This window comes from Ursus arctos, unplaced genomic scaffold (genome assembly GCF_023065955.2).
Source record: "Ursus arctos isolate Adak ecotype North America unplaced genomic scaffold, UrsArc2.0 scaffold_5, whole genome shotgun sequence".
Classification (NCBI taxonomy): domain Eukaryota; kingdom Metazoa; phylum Chordata; class Mammalia; order Carnivora; family Ursidae; genus Ursus; species Ursus arctos.
This window is the reverse complement of record NW_026623067.1, coordinates 34,085,778-34,112,684: the sequence shown is the minus strand read 5'-3', so window position 1 is coordinate 34,112,684 and position 26,907 is coordinate 34,085,778. Positions and strand designations below refer to the sequence as shown.

Sequence of the window (26,907 nt, the reverse complement as noted above, 5' to 3'; positions counted from 1 at the left end):
GCAATGGAGGAAAGTCACTTGCCTATATATACATAGGCTATAAATACATATATATACATATACACATATACATACATATATATACATCTCCAAGGTAACTTTTTTGTGGCTGGTGGGGGTAAAGCTTTAAAAAAAATCCTTCCCTATGTTTCTATTACCAATAGTAGTCACCAAGTATCAGCACCACTAGTGTCAAACCAATCTCAGATCCAGACATACAATTACTAAAACATGTAAGTAAGCCACATGCATGGCAGCAGGCAGAAAAGAGAAACCACGGGCAAGTTGCCTACAAGCTTTCCTAGATTCAGAAATCCCATTCTTTATGGGAACATCTATAAGGAAGAGGGGCTACAATCAAATGGGCATTGAAAAAACTTTCGGTAGAGAAACTGAAATCTCCACTTTTCCCAATCATGGCTCTTAATTTCCAAAGATACTAAAAGTGCTCATAGTGGATTTCAAAGCCATTCAGGAGCTGAACTCATGTTCCCTGACACTTCTCACAGAATAATCTTACACAGTCTCTCTTTGTGCCCACACAAGTCTCTATTTTTTTATCTCCCACATCCAGACTTTTGTTTCCCAGTTTTTAATCACTCTTTAAACTTCACCTGCTCTTCTAAGTCCTCTAATTAAGCAGAGCCTGATCTAGATGTATACTCACCCCCACAGAGCCTGCAAGATTTCCTATATTACTACCAGATGTGCTTGAGTATACTTGTACAGGCTTGTAGGCACAGGAATAGACACAGAGCTGGTCAATCACTACACTGCTTTCCTTTAAATTATAAAATCGTCCAGGGCAGACACCAAATCATTGCACTGTAAAATGTGTCTCAGGACACAAAGCACTAACCTGTATACATAATGCTTTAGGAAGATGTTCTCCAGATACCTCATGTGCACCCCCCAGAGTTCAAGTCACAAAGAAGAAAAGGGAGCAAATATGGCTCTGGGTACCTTTTCAGCTCCTGTCATCATTCATTTAATTTACACTTCCACCTCCAAAGAGTGGAAATTAAGCAAGCACTCGCTAAAGTGGGTAAAGAGATGTGAATAAAGGGAAAGAAAACAGAAGACTAGCTTTGAAATATTTCTACAGTACCCCCTTTCCTGGGAACATACAAACCAGAATAACTAGATCTCAGGTTATACAGCCTACCAGTTAGGATGCAAGACAGATCCTAACACATCATGAAAACAAAACTGACAAAACAAAACTTGCCTTGAAAGCACCAACCATATTCTGAGATCATAGTTAAATTTGAAAAGTGTAAGACACTTTTCAGAACTCCAAGTGCTATGCTTAGAGAAAGGTGGGATAGTGACACCAGTTTTTTTCTTACTGTTATTTTCAGCAATAACAAAACACACACAGAAATCAAAAGGAAAAATATAGTTAGGATCTCACAACACATCAAACCACTGTCAAATTTTCATAGAGTATACTAGTCTGGAAGTTGTATATACACAATAGACAGAGACTGGTATACCAAAGAATTCAAGAGCAAAACCTGTTTACAAAATGTACTTTAAAGGAGGGCACATATTGCATGGTGCACTGGGTGTTATACACAACTAATGAATCATCGAGCCTTACATCGAAAACCGGGGATGTACTGTATGGTGACTAACATAATATAATAAAAAATCATTATTAAAAAAATAAAAATAAAATAAAAACAAAACAAAACAAAAAAACAAAATGTACTTTAACACTAGCTTCCAAAATCAATTACAATTATAGTACTGCCCATAGAGAACTAATAAAGAATTCCTTCTTCTAAAATAGTATCACAACCAAGTTAGGAATACTATAATAAAAGCAGGAAGAAAAGTCACTTAAACTGCCTCTCTACTATGATAGGACCAAAATTTCTCCACCTAGCTGCCCAAAGCAAAACAAGACAAAACAAAACAAAAAAACAAACCTACCAAAACTTAAAAGCTAGGAACTAGCTTACTATTTCTGAAAAACCTACTATGTAATTACCCTATCTTTTCAAACTTATAAAACAGTAAAATTTTAGAATATGAAGGTGACATACAAAAATGGGAAATATCGTCCTAACAACAATCTATTTCTTAACAATTCTTCAAAAAGAATTGTATATCTTAAACTTCCAACTAGTAAACATACCTCTCAGATTCACAGTTCTAGACAATGGCAATAAACTGGATAATCTAGCACTAAAAATTCCAATTCTTTTACTCTATTAGCTTTGGAAGGATAAAAACAAGGTGTGAGAAGCCATGGACAGGCTTCCTGGGGTCATGCATCATCTTTTAAGTGGGAAAGCACCCTACCTCTGTGCAGCCTTCTTGGGTCCTATCCTTCCAGATAACTCTCTTCTCCAGAATATTCGGACTGATAGAGATAAAAATCATCTCTCAGGCTGCGACTATCCTTTATAAAAGGAAATTTTCGTCAATGCCTTTGACTTTACAAGTAGACCAGCAAACCCAGGGGATGTAAGACAGTGGTAACATCTGAAGAAATAAACTATTTTGGCTTCTTCTTTGTGGTTAGTATGAAACACACACACACACACACACACACACACACACACGAGAAGACAGGGAACATGGACCCTCTAGAAGAAAACAGTGAAGTATGATAAACCAAAGGAATAAAGGTGGCTATATCCTAAAGTATACTTAAGCAGGCTCTGAAATTCACCCAAATGTGTGGCTCAGTGCCTAAACCAACATATACATCTGGTAATAATAAACACTGATAAGTCATAAACAAAAAGGGCTTTCTTAATTCAAAAATTCTAGAAACTACTGGTATAACATTAAAATTTACATAAAACCCTATCAAACAATATGTGTGAAACAGATGTTTTTTAAGATAGTATTAGTATTTCAACTTAAATTACTAAGATGAAAAACTGGTATTTTACTGCCTAGTCTTCAGAACACTAAAAAGCCAGTATCTTTGATTTGACCAAGTTACAAATCTGTTTTCAGTAGACAGAGAAAACATATTGCCTCTGTTTAACGCAAAGGACAAAAAAGATCATCACTGCGAATCATAATGTTTGGGTTCATGATGAAAACAGGAAACAGACAGGCTGCCCAGGTATAATTATGGTTATAGTGTAATGTGCCTTCAGGTTCAGCCAAAAATTAAAACCCAGTGAAGAGTAAGCAGAATTTACTTGCCTCTACCTTGCTGTAGAAGGGAACTTTTAATAATACTTCCAGCAACATGTTACATAACCAACAGTAAACAACAATCTGATTCAAACCTCATTAGTAACAACATTCTGCCACTGTCTCCCACTGAAATTAATAGCTGACTTTGCCAGAGGGGAAAGAAAAGCAACACCTATCTACCCATTTCTGTGGCGCCTACCTAGGTGAACCAGACAAGTAGATAACACCACCAAATCTGCACAGAACCTACAAAAATAATTTATTCTTCTCTTTTCCCCAGTTCACTGCTGGCTTTCCTCCTTTTTACCAGACTGTATTATATAGATGCATTTAAAATCTAAGAGGAAAGCGAGCTGAAGAAGTTCACCTAACTTTTATTGCCTATTTTAGCTATTTCAGATCTGAAAGGAATGGAAGGATAAACGATGAGTGAATTTTTGTAACAAAGATACGTGGTAACGTTTATGCAATAAAAACAGCTATGTGAAAAAGAACTGCACACTGACTGAGAGATCCGCAATATAGAGGGAAAGAAAGGAGGATGTAATCGTGCAAACAATCAAAACAAAAATTAAATTTTTAAAATCTAAAACGTATTATGTACCACCTTTGTGAAGGTTAAATTTTGTTAAATTGTCTCTTATGAGTTGTTCCCTATTCTTATAATCTCGGGGTTCACCACAGAGGGAAAAAATAGCTACCAAAAAAAAGAGTAAAAGAAAAAAAGGGAGAGGTGCCTGGGTGGCTCAGTCATTAAGCGTCTGCCTTCAGTTCAGGGCGTGATGCCAGGGTCCTGGGATTGAGCCCCGCATCGGGCTCCATGCTCCGCTGGGAGCCTGCTTCCTCTCCCATTCCCCCTGCTTGTGTTCCCTCTCTCGCTGGCTGTCTCTCTCTCTGTTAAATAAAGAAAATCTCAAAGAAAAAGAAAAAAAAGAATTTGTACAAATCTGTAAATAATCCCTTATTAATTTGAACACACTAATTTCCTAACAGTATTCTGATCAATACATGTGAAACTGTCACATTTTGTCTAGGTATTGTTTTCCTTACAACAACCACTACCACATTGACATCTAGCAGAAATTTCACCGTACTTGCAATGTCACTACATCTACTGGTACTAAGGTTTTTGAGCCTTTCAGGTTTCAAATTAAAATTGAAAACTCGCTCTGGGCAATTTGGACTCTAAGGAAATTCAAGTACTCTAGTTTTCAAGAACTTACATTTCTTTTTTTTTTTTATTTTTATTTTTTTAAAAGACTTTATTTATTTATTTGACAGAGAGACAGCCAGCGAGAGGGAACACAACCAGGGGGAGTGGGAGAGGAAGAAGCAGGCTCCTAGTGGAGAAGCCTGATGTGGGGCTCGATCCCAGAACCCTGGGATCACGCCATGAGCGACTGTGCCACCCAGGTGCCCCCTTAAATTTAATTTTTAAAACAGCAACTCAAGCACCCTTTCCTCTCAACTTCTGTGAAGCCAAGCCGCAACCTACCCCTATCCAGCCTTTGTTGCTAGATAAGAGCACTTCTGGCAGTGCTAGGCAACACGCATGATGTGACAAACCCAACCAGACTTCAAAACTTTTTCCACAGAAAGATAAGGTAAACAAGATATACTTAGCACCACACCCATTTAAACGCACAAGCAGCCAGGAATGTCCCACCCACCCCCCCCTTCTAGACCTCCAGCTGGTCAGGAAACAATGTCTCTGCAATCAAGATAGTGATCTGGCCCAGGGTGTTCGGGCATTCCTCACCTCCAGGATGGCCTACAGCTCCATTCTCCAATGCCATCAAAAGCAGAATTGGAACATTTTGTTAGGAATCGGGCACACGTCCAAATACCCGGGCTATCCTTGCCCCAGTTCTTTTTGCAACTAATATCTGTTTTTGGCTACTGAGCATGCTCCGACTTAAGACAGGCGCCACATGGGAGTTTTCAAAGCTTAGGCTCCAAACTCCACGTAATAACAGCAGCTGAAAGGGGAAGAGAGGGAAAAGGGAGGGGGAGAGACCGGAATATGAATTTGAGTGCTGATACTAAAGTGAAAGACCGGGCAGAGACCGAATATGATGACGGCAAACAGGCACAGCTTGGCATTCTCCTTGCACCAATGCAGAAGTTCACAAGAAAGGAAAAGAAATTTTTGCAATGGTGAACACTGGCACGGCAAGTGGCAGAAACCAGGTCTAACTACCAGTTGAGTGCAGTAGCAGGTCACAAGTGCCCAGAGTGTAATTCCCACCGATAAGCGTGGATCCTTATCTCTGAAACACAAAGCGACGGCGGCACGGATTCATCAAGCCATTGGACAGCTTTGCAGGGTAGCAGATCAGACGGCTCGACCGGACACGGCGATCCTACCAGGGGTGTGACTGAGGGTGGCGCTTAGATGAGGCAGAACAAACCGCTCCTCCGGACCCAAGCGGGGCCGGGGATCCACCCCCCCCCCCCACCCTCTGCCCCGAGAGCGTCCGGAGCGCCTCCCTCCACAGTCCGGGCGGCAACGGCCGCGCAGGGAACAAGGCCTGCCTCGGGACGCCCCCGACCGCAGTAAGGCCTCCGCAGCCGTACGGGCGGCCCCATCCTCGACAGCTCGAACCTCGGCAGGCCGGGACTCGGCCTACCTCCCGCCCCGCAGGCCCGGGCGGTTTCTGTTCCGCCCGCGGCCCAACGCCCCCGCCTCGGCCTGACTCCAGCCACCGGGACCTGCGGGCCAGCCGCGTCCCGGAAGAAGGGGCAGCCCCCGGCCCCGCTCGCCCACCCCGGGGCCCCACACTCACTCACCCGCCGGCTGGACACACTCCCCCGGCGCCGGCGCCGCGCTTCCCCTCAGTGCAACTTTATTAGCAGCTCGGCCGCGGGACACGCGCACGGCGCCCGCTCGCCCAGGACCCGGATGAGGGAGGGAAGGAGCCGGGGAGGACGCCGCTGGGGTCTGCGCATGCGCGCGAGAGGTCCAGTGACCGCTCTAAGGGGCCGTAAGGAAGGAAGCCTCCGCGCTTGGCTCCGTGCGGCAGAGCCCGGCTTCCGATCCGCCCAAGGCTCTTATGGCAATGGCCAGGCCCAGGGAGTCGGTGAGCTCCCACCGCCACGATGGCCACTAGTAGTCTCCACTAACCAAAGCAACCCACATTATGAGAAAATAAAACTATTGCCCTCCATAGAGACAATGGCAGATTTTCTCAGTCATATAAAAACTGTAGAAAAATCTTCAGACACGAGTTTGCTACTTTCATTGATTTTTTAAGTAACTATATAAGTGAAGAGAATCCTCTATGAAAACAAGCTTCAAAACAAACTTCTGAGAGCTTACTAGATGCAGCCCTAAGACCCCTCCCATATGGAAATCTTGGCAGCCTCTGTTCTCCCCAACCCTTCTGGCAGAGCCTGAACTTGGAGTTTCCCAAATTAGGACTGTCCTTGTATTGGGAGAGCTACCCCAATAGTTAAAGATACACACATGCTTCTGGACAGGTGAGGCCACTGCCTTGCCCAAAGGTTACCTGTAGGCTGGTATCCCTCCCCTCCACCTCCTGGGGCAAGAACCTGTCTCTTCCTTAGTAGTCAATCGGGGCTCTTCTCGTTGCTCTTTTCCTCAGAATTCCCCCAAAGCGTCAGCATTTGATATGATACGTGGTACCACCTAGGGAGTCCAGTTTGAACAGTACTAGTGAAGAAAAACTTTTATAATTTTGTTCTCATTTTTAAAAGTTCAACACGGGTTTTCCAGTACTCCACTGTAGGTTTCCTTTTTAAGTCAACTAATCTAAGTAAAAATGAAAATTGGAGTCATTTCCAAATCTTCTCCCTCATAGCCTAATTCTATCCATCATGAAATCTTACCAACTCTACCTTCAAAATAGATGCCAAATCTGATTTCTCACTGCTTGCTATTATCATCTCCATGGCCTGAGCCAGCATCCTCTCGCACAAATGAGCCGCTGCTATTTTGCTCAGGGCTCCCTCAGTTTGTTTCCACAGTGAAAAGACTAAGTAAATGTTGCAAAAGTCTCTGCATGAGAGGTGGCCATCTCGAATGGGACAGGGGCCCGGTGAGGAAGTGCAGTGGGCCACGTGGGGAACCAGACAGTGCGTATTCTGATCAAAGGGGCAGCTGCTGCCCCACTCCAGCCAACTGCCACCATGGGGAAACGGAATAAGGGCCAGTATTAGCAGATCTTCTGATTTTTCAGAAGAAAATCTGGATGTTAATGCAAAAATCTGGATGTTAATCCAGAAATCTGGATGTTAATGCAAAAAAATCTCACTTTTATATGCTTAGCCACCTCTTTCATTCTTTCTCACTTTTTTCCCTTTCTCAGACATTCAGGAGGCCAATCCTATACAAGCCAAGCAAAACAAATCCATGGTCCCAATTTAGCCCATTGACCATTGGTGTGCAGTCTCAGGTCTACATCTTAAACCTCTTTACTATGTCATAAATTTTGTGAAAGTAAAGTCTGTGTGCTTTAACTCTTTGTCACACTCACTGATTATTTGTTGGTAATTCAGAAGTTTCCAGTCCTTGGAAGGCACATATTTCTGGAGACTGCATGGGTTTACAACTCCCAGAAGGGCCCATAACCCTGCTTTGGAGGGTGCCTTTTTTTTTTTTTTTTTTTTTTTTTTTTTTTTGGAACTAATGTTTGCAGAGTGTTTTGTTGAACATCATAAGACATAACAATTTGGTTTAAATATTTTGTATACTACAGCCATTGTACACTTCAAACAGCTAGTAAAATCCTCCCCCAAACCGTTTGCTGTCTTGCAGTCACTGCATATTATGCAAGGAACAATTTGTGATTACAGAATTCCTATGAATGCTCACATTGCTAATCTCAAAGCCGACAGTTTTGTTTCCTGAAATATGTGTTCACGTAGCGATCAAAGCAACCAGAGACTCCAACCTCTCCCAAGTCGCTACGTGGGCTCCGCTTAGGTCTGAAGTTGGAAGAGATGATAACATAGAAGGAGGAATAGAAACTTTAAGAGCACAAAAGATACCTCCCAAAGAACGGAGAAATTACCCAGGCACAAAGGATATAGAAAATCAGAGAGATCACTAAATGTCTAGATAGTCGAAAAAATTATCAAACCGTCAGTGAACTGGCATGCCGGAGCCCTAGGAATGGAGTAAGCTAGTTCCTGTTTTTGACAATCAAATGGATTCTAAAAACAAATGTAGAATGGGATGATCTGAACAAGTACATACAGTCTCTGTGGGACATCAAAATAGATAAACTGATTTTTCAGTTTAGCATTCTCCCATGAGAATCCGATAAAAGCGGCTTCAATTCTCAATCTTACTTTATTTATAAAGAAACCTCGTTCTGGGTAATATAGGCCAGTGCTTCTCCACCAGGGTGACTGTGCCCTCCTCCCCGGGGAACATCTGGCAATGTTTGAAAATAATCATGACTGTCGCATCTAGGAGGATGATGCTGATAGCATCTCTTCTCCGGAGAGGCCGGAGAAGCTGCTAAATACTCCGCAATATACAGGACAGCCTCCTTCCACCAAGAGTTATCTAGCCCAAAATGTCAGTCGTGCTGAGGTTGAGAAACCCTGTTTGAAGTCCCAAATAGGTTTTCTTTAATTAAGTTGATGTTTAGGGGGGGAAATGAGCCTTTTCTTTGGATTTTTTTCCAAAAATAAATAAAAACAATTGTTTTAGTTATTCATTAGGTGGAACAAATCAGCCTTAATGTTTAGCCCATGACCTACTCCCACCTTGAATTTTCCAGAACCAAAAAGAAGGTAATTTTCAGGAAAGATGGGACCATATATGAAACATGAAGAACTGGAATAATTAACTCAGTCTTTGCATATTCTTAATTTTTAATGTAAAATTTAGGGTAATTGAGGCAAATTGGTTTTGGTGTCAAGTATCCTTAATGAATATGTCAATTCCATCCTTTGCTATAGTTCTGAAGATTCTCCCTTAACAACTAGTGCGCACCCAGAGAAATGGAAGAATGTGATGATGTCTGGAGGAGTCACCAGTGGAGAAGGATTGGTGAATGACCACAGAGATCCGTAAAGGGTCCTACCTAGTAGCCACCACAAAGACTCCCACTTCCTCAGACAGTCCTGGCAAGTGGACACGAGAGGAAGAAATGTCTGAGTTTGAGTGACTCCTCTGAACAGTGTCCTGGAGACAATAAAGCTGACTTTCCAAGTTCTAAACATTCTGCGTATGTTCTTCAATTGACAGACTGGCCCCACCTCCAATCTTAATATGAGAAACAGTGCAGGAGGCAGAGCTAACTGGAGAAAAGTGTGAAGACAGTGAGATCCCAAAGAAATGGTATACAAAAACCTGAGAGAGGGATGCCTGGGTGGCTCAGTCCGTGAAGCATCTGACTTTTGATCTCAGCTCAGGTCATGATCTCATGGGTTGTGCGACTGAGCCCCGCATCAGGCTTCTTGTTCAGAACTGAGTCTTCCTTCTCCCTCTCCCTCTGCCCCTTCCCTGCTCATGCTCTCTCTCTCTCTCTCTCGCTCGCTCTCAAATAAATAAATAAATAAAATCTTTTTTTAAAAATCTGAGAGAAAGAAAAATCATTAAGATTTTCCAAAGAAACTTCACGTCACTGTTTTAACAGAATGAGCCAGAAGGTTCTGTACAAACCAGAGAATACACTAAACTGATTTTATTCAACATTTGAAAGGGGTTTTTTTCCCCAGTAAGATCTGAGTGTTCTGGTGCAAATGATCCCTTAATAGTCCACAGACCCTTTAGTTTCATAACTCAGATGTCGAGAGTCTTAATGTATTTAAAAAAAGAAAGAGAAAGAAAGAAAGAAAGAAAGAAAGAAAGAAAGAAAGAAAGAAAGAAAGAAAGAAAGAAAGAAAGAAAGAAAGAAAGAAAAGTAAAATTAAAGAATGACAGCTGCCTCTCCTAGAGGCTCAGGACTCTGCAGACCATGGACCCCCTGAAGCCTCAGGGACAGATATGAGAGACCCTATCCACTCCTCCCCCCGGAATGAATATGCACATTTTTGTGTATATAACTATGTACACATTTTCTGCAGAAAAAAATCCAAAGCTTTCATCAACTGCTCAAAGGGTTTGCCTGACCCCCGAAATGTTTGCAAATGCTTAAAGCAGTGGTGACTTTCTGTGTGGTGCAAATTTAACGTGTCCATTTTAAGTTCTCTTCTCTTTTTTAGAGCAACGTAATCGGGAGATTCCTCTCGAGGGAGCGCTGCTCGACACAGACTGTAGGAACCTGGCTTGCCCGTCTGCAGCCATCTGCTACATTAAAGAAGGCCTCCTATGGCTGGAATCCAAAACACAAAATTAAAAGGGTTGCTTGCACCCAGAGTCATAAAACAAAGAGGCTTTCTAAAGCAGGACTTGGAGTGAATGCTCATTTCTTCCTGTCTTAAACAGCATCTGTTCCTCCTGACGGCAAACACCCTCCAGTTAACTCAACTGAGCTCCCCAGTTCTACATTCTCAGTTTTCATCCTCAGAGACTCAGTCTCAGATGAGCCAGCCCACAGGAGCACATCTGCCGCAAATCCAGAGCAGCAGGTGAAAATCTGGGCGTGCTATGGAATTGGGGAGAGGGGAAGCAGACAGAAGTTCACGTTCTCTAGAATGCCTAAAATCTTGGTCACCAGAACTCTGAAGTCAGACTTCCTGGTGTGAACACCGACTGTCTCCCTTACTCCCTGTGTGACCTCGCACAAGTTCCTTAGCCCATCTGTGCCTTAGTCTCCTCATCTGTAAAATGGGCGTTTAACAGTAGGATCCACTTAATAAAATTATTATGAGGCGTAAATTAATAGAAACTTGATAGGCACTTAGAACAGTACCTGGCACATAGTACGTACAATAGAAGGCATGTGTTTTCACCAATATACCAGCAACCTCTCAACAGTCTTCGCAAATTCATTTCTTACACAAAATGTGCATGTATTTTACCCAACAGTAGACCCTCTTCTCTTCTTACTTTAATAGGTGAGTTCATTCCCCCTCAGGCCTACGGTACTATCTATTCCAGACAATTCCCAAATTTTCGTTCCCATCTTGGACTTGGCTAACAAACTCCAGGTCCTTGAACTCCCCTCTAATGTCTCCACTGAACTGTAGTAATTGTGGATTTTGTCTGCCTGCCATACTCTCCAAACCCCTTTCTCCTGCCTCCTTTGTGGTACCATTCCGCTTTGGTATGAAGCACGGTCCCTGACACCCCACCCCAGAGATGGGCACATGACCCAGGAGGGTTATCACAGTTTCCCCCAGCCGGGCCACCACAACTGTTCATCGACAGGCATATGACCCAAGGAAAGTAACATGTATTATCTCTTAGATTGATGTATGGATGTTGAGAGAGGGAAATCCTCCTCCTTACTGTTGCTGCTAAGCTAAGGGTGTGTCTGAGGCTGCCAGAGGCCATCGAGCCACCACGTAGAGCGAGTCCACTTGGCAATGAAGCCAAGAGAGTGAAGCACAAATGAGATACAGTGGAGAAGCCATGACAAAAAGCCATTGATCTGGCTGGGCCTAAAGCTCGAAAGTTCTTCCTTAGACTTCCCGATTACATTAGCCTCTACATTCTGCTTTTGTTTAAGCTAGTTACACTTCCGCCTCTTGTAACCTCTGCCCTTGGTAGTCTTGCTGGATTTATCAGGTGCAAATGTGAACTCCTGATACTTGTCATTCTGCCTTCCCAGCCTGGTCCTGCTCCCATCCCCCCCACATCAATGCGTGGCAGCTCCATTCACATAGTTGCTCATTCTGGGCAGTCATCTGTGGTAGATTGGATTATTGTCCTAAATCTTCACTCCTTCCCTGTTGTGGAATTACACATCTGCACTCTCTGCCACGTGACCTTACACTAACTTTCTCTAGAGAAGGTGGAATATACTGACTTCTCTGTCCCTCTGATGTTGGCTTTGGCCAGTAGATGTGACATGAACATCATCTTTAGATGTGCTTGACAGTGACTTGCTTTTCTGTGCTTTTGCCATCTATCATTGAAAAAAGTAGACCCCAGGTAGCCATTGGTCCAAGGGGGATGAAAATACAGGTAGAGCAGAGCTGACCCCAACCCACAGCCTAGAGCCTAGCTCAGCAGACCGGTAGCCTAAGGCACAGCCGCCCAAGCTGATTCATAGACCCATGAGTGAAAGATTAATGTTTGCTATCTCATGCCACCGAGATCCTGGGGTGGTTTGTTATACAGCAATAGCCAGCTGCAACATTCTTCACTTACCCCTACCCCTCAACCTTGTTTATTTCTTCATTTCTTCACTCCCTCGTTTAATAATGTGACAAGTATTTATGAAGCAACTACTATGTATCAAGCATATTTGGGCACCAGGGAAAAGACATTAAACAAAACGGAAGAAAATCCAGGCTTTAATAGAATATTAAAGATACTTTTTTAAATATGAAAAGTAAATTTTAGTATGTTGCCTGGGAAAAAAATAAAATCATAAATGGAGGACGGAACAGGTGCCGGGATGAGGAGGGATGATCGCTGCTACGTTGATGGTATAGTCAGGGTTAAACAGGGCTGCCCTTCCACCTCCAATCCAGTATAAAGTCTTAGCATTTCTACCGTCAAACCATCTCTAAAATCCCTCCACTTCTCTCCACGTCTACTATCTACAGACAGTCAGGTCCAGTCACTACCATCTCTCCCCAGACTCTCTTCTGCTTCCACCAGCTTTGCTCCAGCCCCTTGACCACCCAACAGCTATCATATGGTGAAAATGTAAATCAGGTTATGATCACTCTGGAATTAAAGCACTTCAAGGTCTTCAAAGTCTTTCCTTGGCATATAGCATAAAATTCAAACTCTCTACCACAGCCCTGCCCTGCCCTATACGGTCCCTGCCATCACCAACCTTCTCACACGTGCCTTGTACACACTGGCCTTCTTTCTGTTCCTCACATGTCACAAGCTCTTCCTTCACTTCAGGCTCCGTACACGCAGTTCCCTCTGCTTGTTCTCGCTTTTCACCTTGGACAGCTCTGAAATGCTTTGCCTACCACTCCCCACCTGTCTCACTCTTTCTCAGCTTGAAGGTCAATTTCTTACAAAAGCCTTCCCTGGCCACTTTTGCTCCACTGAACCCACTACCCTGTCTAGATTGGTTCCCCCATTATATATCCCCAAAGCATCCAGCTCTTGCCCTCTTCTCACATGTCACGATTTGCTCAAAGTCTATCTTCCCCCCGGGAGTTAAGCTCCCCTTCACAACACAATCCTCAACACTTCGATCAGTGCCTGGACTGCTGTAGGCCCTCAGTAAGGAGTCACTGAATTTTCTGCTTCAATTTTGGTTTTATGCTTGCTTCTAATAAAAGCACTTCATTTCCATTTAATTTTTTAAAAGTTCTTAAATCAGATTTTACTACGTAATAGGGTGTCACTCCCCTTATCTCCCAAACAGAAACTTAGCCCTTAGATTTAACATTTGTGCATTTGCTTATGCATTCAACTTAAATATTTATGCAGTACCTATATGTGCCTGACAGTGTGCCCACTCCTGGGCTACAAAGATGACTGCCCTGTTGAAGCTCACAGCGTCCTGGGGGGTGTTTGCTTCTTTTCTGTCTCCAAGATCCTTGATCAAAATCTGTCATTTCAAGGGTGTAAGCCCAAGCATTCTCAGGGGAGGACACTCTTCAGACCTTTGAGGAGCCTTTCATTTTATAAAAGCTCCCACATGTAATAGGCCAATTATGCCGATGTCAAACAAAGATTACGTTCTGAAGGAGTAAAACTAAAGTTTAAACAATTCGGTACACTCATTGGAAAGGTTGTTACAGGGGGCACCTGGGTGGCTCAGTCATTAAGCGTCTGCCTTCTGCTCAGGGCGTGATCCTGGCGTTCTGGGATCGAGCCCCACATCAGGCTCCTCTGCTGGGAGCCTGCTTCTTCCTCCCCCACTCCCCCTGCTTGTGTTCCCTCTCTCGCTGCCTGTCTCTCTCTCTCTGTCAAATAAATAAATAAAATCTTTAAAAAAAAAAAAAAAAGGAAAGGTTGTTACAGGAAGAGCTACATCCCTTCAGACTGTATTTCCTGGATGTTTCATTCCTAGGTATGAATTTTTTAAAAAAAAATAGCTTTCAGTTTTATAAAAATAATGCATATTTATTGGAAAAATTCAAATTATAGAGAAAAGGCAACAAAAAAAAAGAGTAAAAATTACTTGAAATCACAGAGAGAGAAACAACCATGGCTAATAAGTTGATATAACATCTTGCCAGATATCTTTCCATGTGTATGATAATAGCTGTTATTGATCAAGGATGTACTTTATGCTCAGTACAGAGCAATGTGCTTTATGTATTTTATTAAATGCCACATTAACCTCAAAATGGAGTTACCATTGCTAACTTTACGATCCTCTTTTTTATAAATGGAGAAACTAAGGATGTGGATGCATGTATTTCTACAGCCTCATTGGGCTTATGACACCCAGAAATATTTCTAACCTTGGAGGGCCCCTTTTTTTAAGAACTGGTGTTCATAACTATTTTGCTGATCATGGAAAGATATCACAGAATGTGGTTAAAATATTACGTACACTAAGCTCATTCTTCACTTCGCGTGTTCCGTAAAATCTTGCATTCTCTGCTTTCTATAACCCAGTCTCTTCCACCTTCTCCCACCACCCCACACACGGCTCTTCTTTCCCCTGTCAGTGAACTGGCCTCTTTGCTGTCCCCCCTACTCCCAATCTGCCATCACACTCCATCAATACACCTTTGCCTTCAAGGAACCTCTGTAGGAACGTCCCCTCCTGCAGCCTGCCCGGACCTCAAGGACCTTTCCCAGGTGCATGGCATCGTGGGACGAGCATAAGAAGAAGAGATCGGCGATGTTCAGATGGTGAGGGACGAGGGGCTTCCCGGGCATTTTACAGATAAGGAAGTAGAGACTCAAGAGAAGTGAAATCAGTTCCTGAGTGTACAGACAGTCAGTGATGGAACTAGAATTCAAATCCGGTGAGTCTGATGCCCAAACTCCTGCTCTCTCACCACTGTGCACACCACCCGCTCTCCTGAGTCACACTCGCTGAGATACTCTACACTTGTGCACCCCCACAAAACGGTTCTTGTAACAGTCAGGGAACCACAACACGCAGCGAACTGAGCTGGAAAAACAATAGGTTACTGAGTAAGAGAAGGAACGAGTGAATGAACATGTCAAAGCACACAAGTGCCATTTCTAAAGCGAGTGTGTGTCATTTGGTGACGGTGAAGTCACACAGAGCAAGCAGGCCATAAAACTTTGTATTTATTCTAACAGTCAGGTAAGGACCCTGAGCAAGCTCAAAAGGCCCTGGATGAATGGAGGTACTGTTCCAACATGTTTATCTTGAAGCGTAGTGAAACCTATTCATTCTATTTGTGTAATGACTAAGGCCACTGTGGATGTATCGTTTACAATACGATGGCGTTACTCATGTGCCACATTAAAGCTGATTTGAACTGATGAATCAAATCAGTTAAGTTCCTCTAAGTCGACGCTGGCTACCCAGGTCACGTGGTGTAACGTTCCCACTGCAGAGAGCAGCCAGGCCTGCTGCTCTCGTCGGTGTTACTTCCACAAACCTGGTTTTATAAGAGCGCTATCGCACCATGCACCAAAACCAGGCGTTCAAACGTTGCAAAAATGAAGTAAGAAGTCAACAGAGTCACCTGCCCCAAATGTGTAGCAGATAGAATAGCAGGAGCCTGATCATGTGGTCAGAAATGAGAATTTACATGAGGTCTGAGCTCCAGTGTGGTTCTGGCTGTGACGTCTCTGAGGTCTTAGCAAAAACCATCTGGGGGCTGCTACTGGTTTTCAGGACCACAGGAAAGAACCTCATACAGGTTAAGGTGTTTATTTTACTTGCTTAGGATTGCTGGATGAGTTTCTCTTATCAGCCAGGCACCACGATGATAAGGAAACTTTATTTATTCATTCCTATTTTGCATTCCTCTATTTACTCAAAGAAATAGATGTCCGTAGAAAAGAATACCCACCTCTCTCCTTGAAACTCTCTCCCGGTCTCTTCCTGCAGTCAGGTCTCTACTCCTGTCTCTGGCTTCGTGACTGAAATCTGATTCATTTATTCACTCAGCCTGCATTTGCCGAGTGCTTGCTCTGTGTCGGGCCTTGGACTCTACACGGGGAATGCCTAAAAATGCAAAAGCAGGCACTGTTCACAGGGAATACAGTCAAGTCAGGAAGATAGACGTAAATCCTCCATCTAGAATCTGCATGCTTACGATGATCCCCAAACACCCCCTTTCTTCTTTTGATCAGCACTGGCTGAGCTCAACTTTTTAAACTACATGGCTTCTTTCCCTTCCTCTACTTATCTCATTAGCACATGGCAGGAAACTAGTTTCGAGGTCTATAAGCAACCTCACAGAAAGATATAGATTCACACCTCACTTGCTTTTGTCGTTTTTGCAACATGGACAGAGCCAAAAACAAACTGGAGTCACCAAAGGCCCCCGGACACCCACGCAACCACACCTGCTTTGCCTCCCAAGGGAGTTAGGAGCTGGGATGCGGGGACTACTGCTGAGTCGCAGAGAAGCCAGGTCTTCGCTGGGCTGCTGGAGTGCACCTCAAGGGCCCAGCGACTCTGGGGCTGCTAGGCTACCAGAAACAATTTTCGTCATATCAGGAAAGCAGACACTAGACATAGGTTTTTGTGCTGAGTGGTTTCTAGAGGCTACCTCTGGAGACTCTTAGCAGCCTTAAGGAAGAACCAAAAAGGTCAATTTTTTTTTTTCTGCATAGCACGTAGTGGGAACAACCACACAGCAACAAATCCGTTCCTCCTTCTCGCACTTGGGTTATTCTTACCCTTTGAAATTGTAAGAAAGGGATGAACAGGAGCTAATGTAACGGTAGAGAAGCCAAGAATATGTGGCGGAAAACATGGTTTCGTTGGCGAGGAAGTCACGTTGGTCCCAGGGCTACCAAGACTGAGCTGTCTGGCAGACTTCTAGAACAATACCCCGGGTGTGATGAGGGATTCAGCCAGCCCTAGAGGGACCCTCCTCCTCTTTCTTCACTTTTCTAGAATTCTTGGCGGTTAGACTTCTCAAGAGACACTTCCAAGGTCTCCACCGTCCAGAATGAGCTCTATCGGTCGATTTCATACCCAGCCTCCCGGAGCACGATGGCTTCTTCTCCCGGCAGCTCTTCTGCAATCTCCCGAGGACTCCAGGCTCCTCCTCTAGGCGGCAGCGGCCAGAGCTAGAGAGCTGCTCCCACTCCAACCACACGGCCCATGTCACCGCCACGTCTCCAGGAACGCAGGGGTCAGGTTGCTCTCCCGACAAGCTTGCTGTGGGCCCGGCGGACACCCTGTGCTTTCTGTAGGCCAGCCCGGCCTGCGAAGTGAGGGCCGGGGCCTCTGCTCAGTCGGGATCGGGGCCCCCACACAAGGCACGCATTGATTTGTTCTCTCCATCCAAGCGTTTGTCATGCTTTCGCTAACAGCCTGCTCTGCGCAGGCGCCGTGACAGACGCCAGACGCCGCGGAGAGAAGCACGCCCAGGCCTTGCCCACTATATAACCTAGTGGGAGGGGCACGTACGCATCACGTGACCACACCGTGTGTCACGTGAGGGTGACGTTTGGGTGCGGTCGAGGGTGAGGAAAGCCTTCAAGGCACGTGTGAAGCCCCCAGGGCGGGAAAACCAAGGCGGGACAGAGAAAGCAAGCACGGCTGGGCCTGGAGACCCGACGGGACAGCCCAGGGCTTTGCAGGCCACGGCTCGTGTTTGGCTTTGTCCTAACTGTGCTTCACACGTCGGAGCCGGGCCTCACACAGCTGCCTGCCCGGTGAGGAGAAGGGCTGGTGGTAGCAGGGAAGAGAAAGGGGTACAGAGGAAGATGGGGTTACTCGAAGAACAAACTCTCTATCAGCATTTCAGGAGCACTACCGTTAGTCTCCCCTGTGACTTCTATCCAAGGTCAGTCCAGGACCTTGGCCGCTCCAGCATATCCCACTTCCCAGGCCTTGTGCCGCTTTCTTGTGCTGTGGCCCCGTGACTGTAGGGACCAGGTCACCCAGCTCCCTGGCTGCTGCTGGGGAGGGAGGGGCAGGAGTGAGCTGGGAAGTCTGGGGAGCTGGAAAGGTATGTCTGGGGCAAACCAGCTCCATGGAAGACTGAGCCCACATGCTACTTTCACCCTTCCAGAGGATGGGAAAAGACACTTCCTCCTGGGGGAGATCAGGGAGGATGCTTCCATGACTCCTAGATGACACAATATCCTGGATGGAGTGACCGTGGGAAGACTCATCACACCTGGACTTACTGCTGTGATGTCAGGAAGGGGTAGGGACACGTCTATCCAGTTCTTTCCTGTGGTGCATGGTACAGTGGTCCACAGAAGACCCACAGTAAATGTTCGCTAACTGAATTCCAGTGCAAAACATACAGAAGATAATTTTATTTTTCCCTTACTACCTTGAAGGAAAAATCTGGGATACCCCAAATTAATAGGGAAAACAATCCCATTTCTTGACCTCTGAGTTGGGTGAGCTCATTATAAACGTTTTAAATGGGTGAAGAAGTCTTAGACTAAACCAGGGCTCCTGCAGACTTTGCTCTCATTATCTTATAAGACGTTGATTTTGTTTATTTAATTGCGGATACTTCTTTTATTTTTGCCCAGGTCAGTGTTCCAGCAAAGGTTGGAGCCCAGACAAGTTTTCACTCTAGAGACAGGTCTCCTGGCCTTTCCGTGCACGCGTGTCTGTGTGTGTCTGTGTGTGTCTGTGTGTGCCTGTGCGTGCACACGATCCTCTCCTTTGCAGTGACCTAGGAAGGAAGTCCCTACATCTGGCTGGCCAGCCAGGAGTCAGCAGATTATTTCAAGGCTAGGGGGTGAATTTGGTAGGCCTTTCCCTTATAAAAGCACTAGGAATAGCATTTTGCTTACCTCTGGACCTGGAAAATTCTTGCTCAGGAGCCCTATTTTAAATGACAGTAGAGAGGAGAAGCCCAATGTAATGGGGCTATCCCTAAGAGAGAGAGAAAAAAAAAGAAAAAAGGTACTCATTCACTTGCTCTTCCCTGCAGCCAGGACCTAGGGACTGGACCCTGAATGAGGCTAGGTTTCCCTCCAGCTCTCTAGTGGGGGAAGGGGGTCTTGGGTGCCCTGCCTGCTGACTGGCTGCCAGCTTACCAGGGAGCCCAGGCTCTCTCCCAGCCCTTTGCAGGCTGGAGCCCTGGTGCTGTCTGCAGAGCTTTGTACACTTTTGCCTGTGAATGTTTTTCTGGGGAGAGGCCCTTTTACCTAAGGGTTTGTGATCGCCAAGAAGCGAAGAACCTCTCATCTTTATAAAGAGAATTTTTTTTTCACAATTTATCTCACCTTCCAGAAACACAGATGACCCTGGCCTCATTCCTGTCTGATCATCTCAGAACCCCTCCAAGGACAGGTGGCACACAGTGGCCCACTGAGTCGATGAAGGAAGGTGACAGAGTAGGAAACTTCCTGTGGGACTGGAAGGTGGATCTCCCTGGGAGATGTTTGCTCCTTTGAAACAGAACTCACCATGAGGAGCTTTCTACCCCCACACCAAACCTGCTACCTTGTGCTTCTCCTCAGGCCAAACAGCTCCAAGATTCTAGGTCCAAGAGAGCTTCTTCAGATCCTCCCAGCACCCTTGCTTGCTCCAGGTGGCCCCTCAGATCTCAGTTCCGATGGGAGCCAGGCTACTGAGGAGGAGGTGAAGAGAAGGGGGGCAGGGTGTGGGTGGGGAGTGGAGAGCCCAGGGTCTTGAGACGGCCCTTCTCTTTCACCTCGTTTACTCCCAGACTCCAGCCTCAGCAGTCTGGTCAGAGGGGCCTTCAAGTTTGATCTGGGACAGAGAAAATAAAATGGAGTGAAGCATCAGGCCAGGAAGGAGGGTGAGGGGAGAAGAGGTGGGGATTCATAAGGAAGAGTGTGTGTGGCACAGAGGAGGCTGGAGGTCAGAACGGAGAGTCGGAATCCACCTGAGGGAAAGGAGCCAGGTTTGCCAAGACGAGAGCAAGGCTGGGTTCCCTGGCACAGAAAGAAGTGTCCAGGCTTTGGGTTCGGAGCTCTTTGGGTTGGAGAGGGAAGTGGCCCGGGAGTTGGCGCCTGTGGGCAATGGCCTGGGTTTCCTGAGGAAGGAAGAAGGCCCAGGAGTCCGGATGAGAAGTGTGCGGTGTTGAACCAGACGGTCTGGCATTCTAGATTCCTGTCCAGTAAAAAAAAGACGATTAAAACTAGACAGTCAAGCGTACGCTTTTATCAGGCTCATTCCAGGTCCTCTCCATCCTCATCATTTCTTAATTAGCAGGTACTTGAGTCAATTTCATTCTTCATGTCTCTCAGTAAGGGAATGAGTGGTTAGTACACACAGGGATCCAGCCCTGTGAGGACTCCTTTGGTCTTGGCAAGTTCAGCCTCCATCTGTTTCCAAGTAAAATATTCGGAGGCTGTGTGTGTGTGTGTGTGTGTGTGTGTGTGTGTGTGTGTGTAAAAGGAGGAGTAGTGGCTGTAGTCATGTCTATCTCCATAAAAGCCATCCATTTCCTTTATGTTCCTCACTGCCCCCTTGTCATCCCCGTCCACTCTCTCCATCTCCCTTGCTCCCCACCCCCCCAGCTCATGGCCATTCTCTATATGGAGGGCCTGTCTACAAGGGTGATCACTCCCCACCCCCTCCACCCCTGTCTGTGTCTCATCTCTCAGATCCCAGCACCACTCCCTTAAGACAGCCTTCCCTGAGCCCCCAGTCTAGAGTGGTTCCTTCATTCTAGGTTTGTGTGGAAACGTGTTGGATTTTTCAGGACCCCGTGTCCCTTTGCTCTTGGTCATTATTTGATTGAAGGTACCTCCTTCAGCAGACTGCAGTGTCCGTGAAGACAGACATGCCTGTTTACGTTCACCGTGTATCTCTCGAAGCTCACACTGGCCCACGGCAGGCGGCCCTGCTTCTCTTCCCCTGGAACTGTCACCCATTCTTAAGACGGAAGTACACGCTCTGGAAATCCACAGATTGGGTCAAATGTCTTTTTCCAGGGGGTGACTTTGTAAATATTCAAAGGTTGTTTGCACGACTCCCCTGTAACCTTCTCAATGTCAGAAAGTCTCCAACGAGGGTTCTGGCCCTTCTGCGGAAATAACATGAAAGTGGTGGAAGCTGTCAGATGAGGCAGAATTAAGGGTCCCAAAGACTTCCCATCCCCTGTCTGCTTTTCAATAGGTCCAGCTGATTTTACTGCATCAATAGAGGCACCAGTTCTGTTCCTCCAGCTCAGGAAGCTGTTGCTGGGGAGAAGGGCCCCTCCGTGATCAGCTGAGCACGTCCTGAGAAGCTACACAGAGATGCTGCCCGGTCATCTGACGCCCAGAACCGTGCCCTGTGCGTGATCAGATTTTTCTTTTCCTGCTTACCCGGAACCAAAATTTTAAAAATTTCAGGGTCCTTAGAGGAAACATGACAGTTCTTCTGGGCCTCTGGGAGGAAGGGGAGAAAGGAAGACGTGCTGTGTGGAGTTCCTAGCATGTGAGATGGATAGGGGCCCAAAGGAAACCCTTCCTCGCAGTCTCAGACCTGGATCTGCTCCCAAGGGGGAGCCAGCTCGGACCAGAGCCTCACTGCACCCCAGATCCACAGGAGCTTCCGGGCAGCCAGACCAACAGCATCTCCGCTCTGAAGCTGGTCGACTTTTGCTGCCCTCAGCAGGGAACGGATGTCCTGGAGCTGCCTGTGCTCCCGGTCCAACTTGACCACTGCCTACCAAGGATTCCACAGAGCAGCCCTACTCAAACCACCTCTCCAGATCCTTGAAAGTGCGCGCCAACCTAGCTCCATGTCCTGAAGGCCAAGCGTGTAGTTCAGCCGCATTGGCTTAATTATCCTTAAGTTTGTGTGCATTTTCCTAATCATCTTTGCTGCTTTTTAAAAAAGATTCTATTTATGTATTTGAGAGAGAGAGAGAGAGCACAAGCAGGGGGAGCATCAGGCAGAGGGAGAAGCTGACTCCCCACTGAGCAGGGAGCCCCACGTGGGGCTCGATCCCAGGACCCTGGGATCATGACCTGAGCCGAAGGCACACGCTTCACCAACAGAGCCACCCAGGCCCCTCTTTACTGCTTTTTTTTTTTTTTTTTTACATTCAAACTTGATACACCTCCATCGTGAAGAAGTCCAGCACTATAGAAATGAATAATGTCGAAAGTGCAAGTCTCCTGTACTCTCCCCACTCCCCCCTACCAGCCCCATCAAGATAACGACTAGGTCAGTAGTTCTATTCATCTGGATCCTGTTTCTGTACACATACCAACAGAAAGCATTTCACTACGTTTAATATTTTGCAATCTACCTTTTTAATTTAAATATCTGGAACCTTTCTGTGTCACTGTAGTCTATGCCCTAAGTCACCTCAGTATTTTCAACATCTCGTATAAGTGGGTTTTCCATGGTCTCTCTCTTTTCTTCCCTGGGATTACAAGCCCGGCGCAGGGAGCATCTTTGCATCTTTGTGCATTTGGACGGGCACGTGGGTTGATGCCAACCCTATGACTGGCAGGCTGCGGGAGACAGGTTTGTGCCCCTGCCTCTGGGCATGCACGGGCATGTTTCCGCAGGACAGATTTCTCGAAGGAAAAGCTGGGTGAAAGGGTAGGCGCATCCTTAGTCTTGAGAAATACTGCCAAATTGTGTTCTACAAGGGTTGTGCCAATTTTCAGTCTTCTTGGCACCGTGTGAGTCGCTTGCTTGTGCTTTAATGCCATCCTGGCTCTAACAAAGGGTGTACCAAGGCAGGGCCACGTGGATTGCGTTCCTGCGCTTGCCATGGGATTCGCGCTCAGCATAGTGTGGGCGGCACCACGCAGCCCCTGCCATAAAGTCCCACTCGAGGTTGCACGTGAATAACAAGACGGTCCAAGGAAGCTTCTGGGACAGTCTGAGAGACGGAGGAGGAATGGAGGTGGACAGACAGCCAGGGAGATGCCTGTGTCCTCATTCTTATCCAAGAAGCCCATCATTTTTTCTTCCAGGCTATTCTGCAGCTCCCCCTGCCCACAGACACACACAATCACTTTTGCCGGTTTCCTGTACCCTGGACTCCATCACTTGTCTAGATAGATGGTCTGAGGCTCACTGTAGATGGTCTGAGGCTCACTGGAGATTCCGTTATGTCCCTGCTTGGCCCTGCAGGTGGACAGGCCTGCAGTGAGCTCCCAGTGCGGTATGATCCTTAGGTTCTGGGAAGACACAGGCATTTCAATTGGTTAGATCTCAGCTGTGTTGTCAATCATTTTGTCTTGCAAATTTCCCATTGCTCTATCGACTCAGCCCGCTCCTCTCTGTATGACGCAGGCTGCTGTGGGAAGAATGGGCGTTTGATCTGTGTGACCAGAAATGGTTGGAGAAAGAAAGTACAAGCCCAAACGGGACCTCTGGCCACACGCTTGGATTCGTCACTACAAGACAAGGCAGCTCTGAAAATAACAACTCACCAGAAGGAATAGTTGACGTGTATTCAGTGCTTACCGTATGCTGGCTACCATTCCAAATACTATCTATTATTATGTACAAGATATATTTTTAATTCTATCTTCAGTCTTATGATGCAGGAATTATTTTCTGAGTTTAACCCAAGTTAACTAGGCAACCTGACCCCTCCGTTCGATGCAGAGCTTTTCTAGTCACACGTGTCTGATTTTGTAGCGCATTCCAGACCCATCTCATTTGACGTTCAAACAAAGCAATACTGAGAGGCTGGGGGAAAAGGTATTAATGCGCCCATTTGACAGGTGGGAACACTGAGGCCTGGAGATACGCTTCGTGTCAGACCCCGTCCCCGTGCTGGAATGTGAACCAAGTCCCTGGATGTTGCGATTTTTCACATGACACCCCAGTTGAGCGTCTGTCCTTGGGTCCCAGGTATTTCTTCAAAGCACAAGGGTGTTCTCAGGGCTTGAAGCACTGGGCACTGAGCCAGCACAGGTGGCTGCCGGCCAGGTGACGGGATCTGCAGACAAGCTCGGTTCCTGCCCGCAGCCTGGTATTCCTCGGGCAATTATTTTCAGAAGCCATTGACATCGTGGTTGGCTAGCAAGCCTGGCTCTCACCCGCTGCCCAGGAATTGAACTGCTCATTGGCCCATGGCTTTATGAGTGTCAGCTGCTTTTTCTCATTACCACTTTCAATTAACTCATTGTTCTGCGTCCAAGCTAACGGCCCCCCTTGGGATTCATTTACATTAATGTTGGGGCCCTGGTTTCTTTCTTTTTCTTTTCTTTTTTTTAGAAGAAAAATTCAGGTTTTGTGAAGTGAACAATTAGAAACATCAGGGGTAGAGGCCCTGGTTGTGGGTCCGGGATAGAAGGGGCACTCATTTCCCACAGTGGTGCTGCCAGGCCACTAAGACACATTGAACACATCCTTCAAGGCCCAGTAGAGATAGCTGAGGCTGCAGGACAAAGACGCAGGTGGGCGGGGAGGCAAAGTGCTATGCAGCTTGAGGAAGGCACCTTCCTACCCTGTTGGGACCCACTCGAACAGAAGCAGTCACAGTCTTCCGCTACAAAAGGAAGAAAACTGTAAGAGAACAGAAGTTTATGAAACACCTACTACATGCAAAGTGTGATCGCCTTCGTTTCACATAATCCCCAAATAAGAACGAGTATCCCCCTTTTATAGGTAAAGACACTAGGGCACAGAGAGGGGTGGAGACTTGACCAAAGCCACGCATCTAGGTTGGAATGGCGGAGTGAGGATTTACACCAGCAAACAGGGACAAATGTGGGGAAAGGGAGTGTGGGGGATGGGAGGGGCACAGGACTCTCCGAAATGAGTGATAATTCCTTAAAACCCTTTTTAAAAAGTTTCCTGTGATGACCCACCTACTTTTCATGCATTTCTTTGGGAATCACTTGTTCCTTGCCGCCATATAGATAGACCAAGAGTGCTCACCTAAAAACCAGAGTCTTTGGGGGTATTTCCTCGTATGATTTTTTTTTTTAAAGGCTTTTGCTTTTCCTCCCCTTCAAGGTCCCTGCTTCAAGGTCCTCCCCATTGGTCCCTGCTGCTGTTGCAACATGGCTGTGACCTGTACATCAGAGTGACCCCTAAGGAGGAGACCCAGACGACCGTTCTGAGAGCGGAAGACAGGAGGCAGAGACGTAGGCAGGCCAAGCCCACACCTGGGACTGGCACCCTGCTTTTCCAGAAATGTCTCAGGGGAGGTCTAAGTACACTGAGAGTACGCCCTCGAGCTGGGAAGCCCCACTGTGCCATCCACCAAGGGACCTGGGGTAAGTCCTTCCCACCGAGGCAGAGCCTCAGTTTCTCCACCTGGAAAGCGAAGGAACGAGATGAGCCACCTTCTGGGACTCTCCCAGTTCCAAAGTCCTCTGCTATGTGTCAGAGAGGATCCAGGTCTCATTACTCCAGAAGCTGACAAAGCGGCCTTCCCTATTATTTTTTCACACCCAGTAACTTGGACGGTGACAGATTTTGCATTTTTTCCCCTTTTACGTGTTATTTTAAGTTGTGAGCTTATTTATCTCTGTCTTTGATCAAGGACACCTACTCTGAATTTATGGGACCTGAATTTAGCGATAGAGCAAATGAATCCGAGAGCTGAACACCCCCCGACCCACCCCCAGCCGCCGCAGCATCCACCGCCCCTGGGCTCCCTGAGCGCCGTATAGATAAATCCTCGGCACGTTCGCGGCCCTTCGCAGGCTACCTTTTGTTTCTCCTCTGGAGGGTGTTCGTGTGTACGAGCGAAAGGAGATGGAGCGTGAAGAAGCTGAAAGATCTAAGGGAGAGGAAAGGCCGGAAGTTTACAGGGAAGAGGGCTAATCCTTGCCAAGGGGGTGAAAAAGTCAGACATCTGGTTGCTGGTTGTGTTTCCTGTCGAAAATCAGGGCAAAAGGTCCCCTACAACTTCGGGTCTGGGTGGGAGGAGAAGAAAAGGAGTAGGAGGGTAGATGGGAGAGAAATCCTGTAGCCGGGGGAGGGGGAAGGGGCCGGGGGAACAACTGATCCTGTATTCTTGCTGCTCAAATCTTCTTCCAAGAGTGGGAAGGAGGTTTGGCAAAATATTCAAAGCAACCCAGCTTCCGGGGAGTGAGCAGTCTCTAAGAGGCCCTTACAGGTTTGCCCTTGGCTCAGCGACAGGTTTTACGGAGGAGCTGCAGGGCTATGGTCCAAAGTCCTGCCAGATAACAGGAGCTGGGAGGTGCCCGGGAACTCTTCATTAACGGTGCAAACGAGCAAGAAGGAAAATAAACAGACACCGGATGCTTCGTGTGTGCCCTGACTGCAATAAGCCCTTACGTGTAGACAGCACTTTGTACTTTGTATTTTTACAAAGGACGGTGTCCTCCTTCCAATTCCCATCATCCCACCTTGGTGAGCAATGAGGGGGTCAGGCCTGGGATATTAATCCCCATTTCACCAAAGAAGAAATCAGATGAGAAAGGAGAACTAATTTGACCGACACCGCAGAGCCTCCGGAGGCCTTGATTAGATGCCCCCCCCCCCCGACCCCAGCCAGGCCCAGATGTGTCCTTGTCCCCCCAACACCCTGTGTCAACGAGAACTGAGGAAGGCCTCAGCCCTGTGTGTGGGGACCTGCCGCTTTCTGTCCAAGGTGCTGCTTCTGGGCCGTGGGGGAGAACTGGATCTTTGTAACTGAGAACTCCCAGAGCATTTGGTAATGAGTGCTGGTCACATGCCTAGTGTGTCACAGCCA

At 46.5% G+C, this 26,907-nt stretch overlaps 1 protein-coding gene across 5 annotated transcripts in view; it reads right to left on the bottom strand.

Annotated features, from left to right (window-relative positions):
* Positions 1–6,221, bottom strand: part of SMAD5 (SMAD family member 5) — a 54,712-nt gene extending 48,491 nt beyond the window's left edge. The window contains exons 1-3 of one of the 5 annotated variants that reach the window (XM_057307059.1): positions 5,956–6,093; positions 4,925–5,144; positions 2,311–2,410 (exon numbers count right to left, since the gene is read on the bottom strand). The gene's annotated coding sequence lies outside the window, so the exon portion shown is untranslated. Of the gene's footprint in view, positions 1–2,310; positions 2,411–4,924; positions 5,145–5,413; positions 5,581–5,955 lie in introns of those variants that run through there. The other 4 variants (XM_026508041.4, XM_044387424.3, XM_026508039.4 and 1 more) reach the window with 4 other exon arrangements.
* Positions 6,222–26,907: the final 20,686 nt, after the last annotated feature.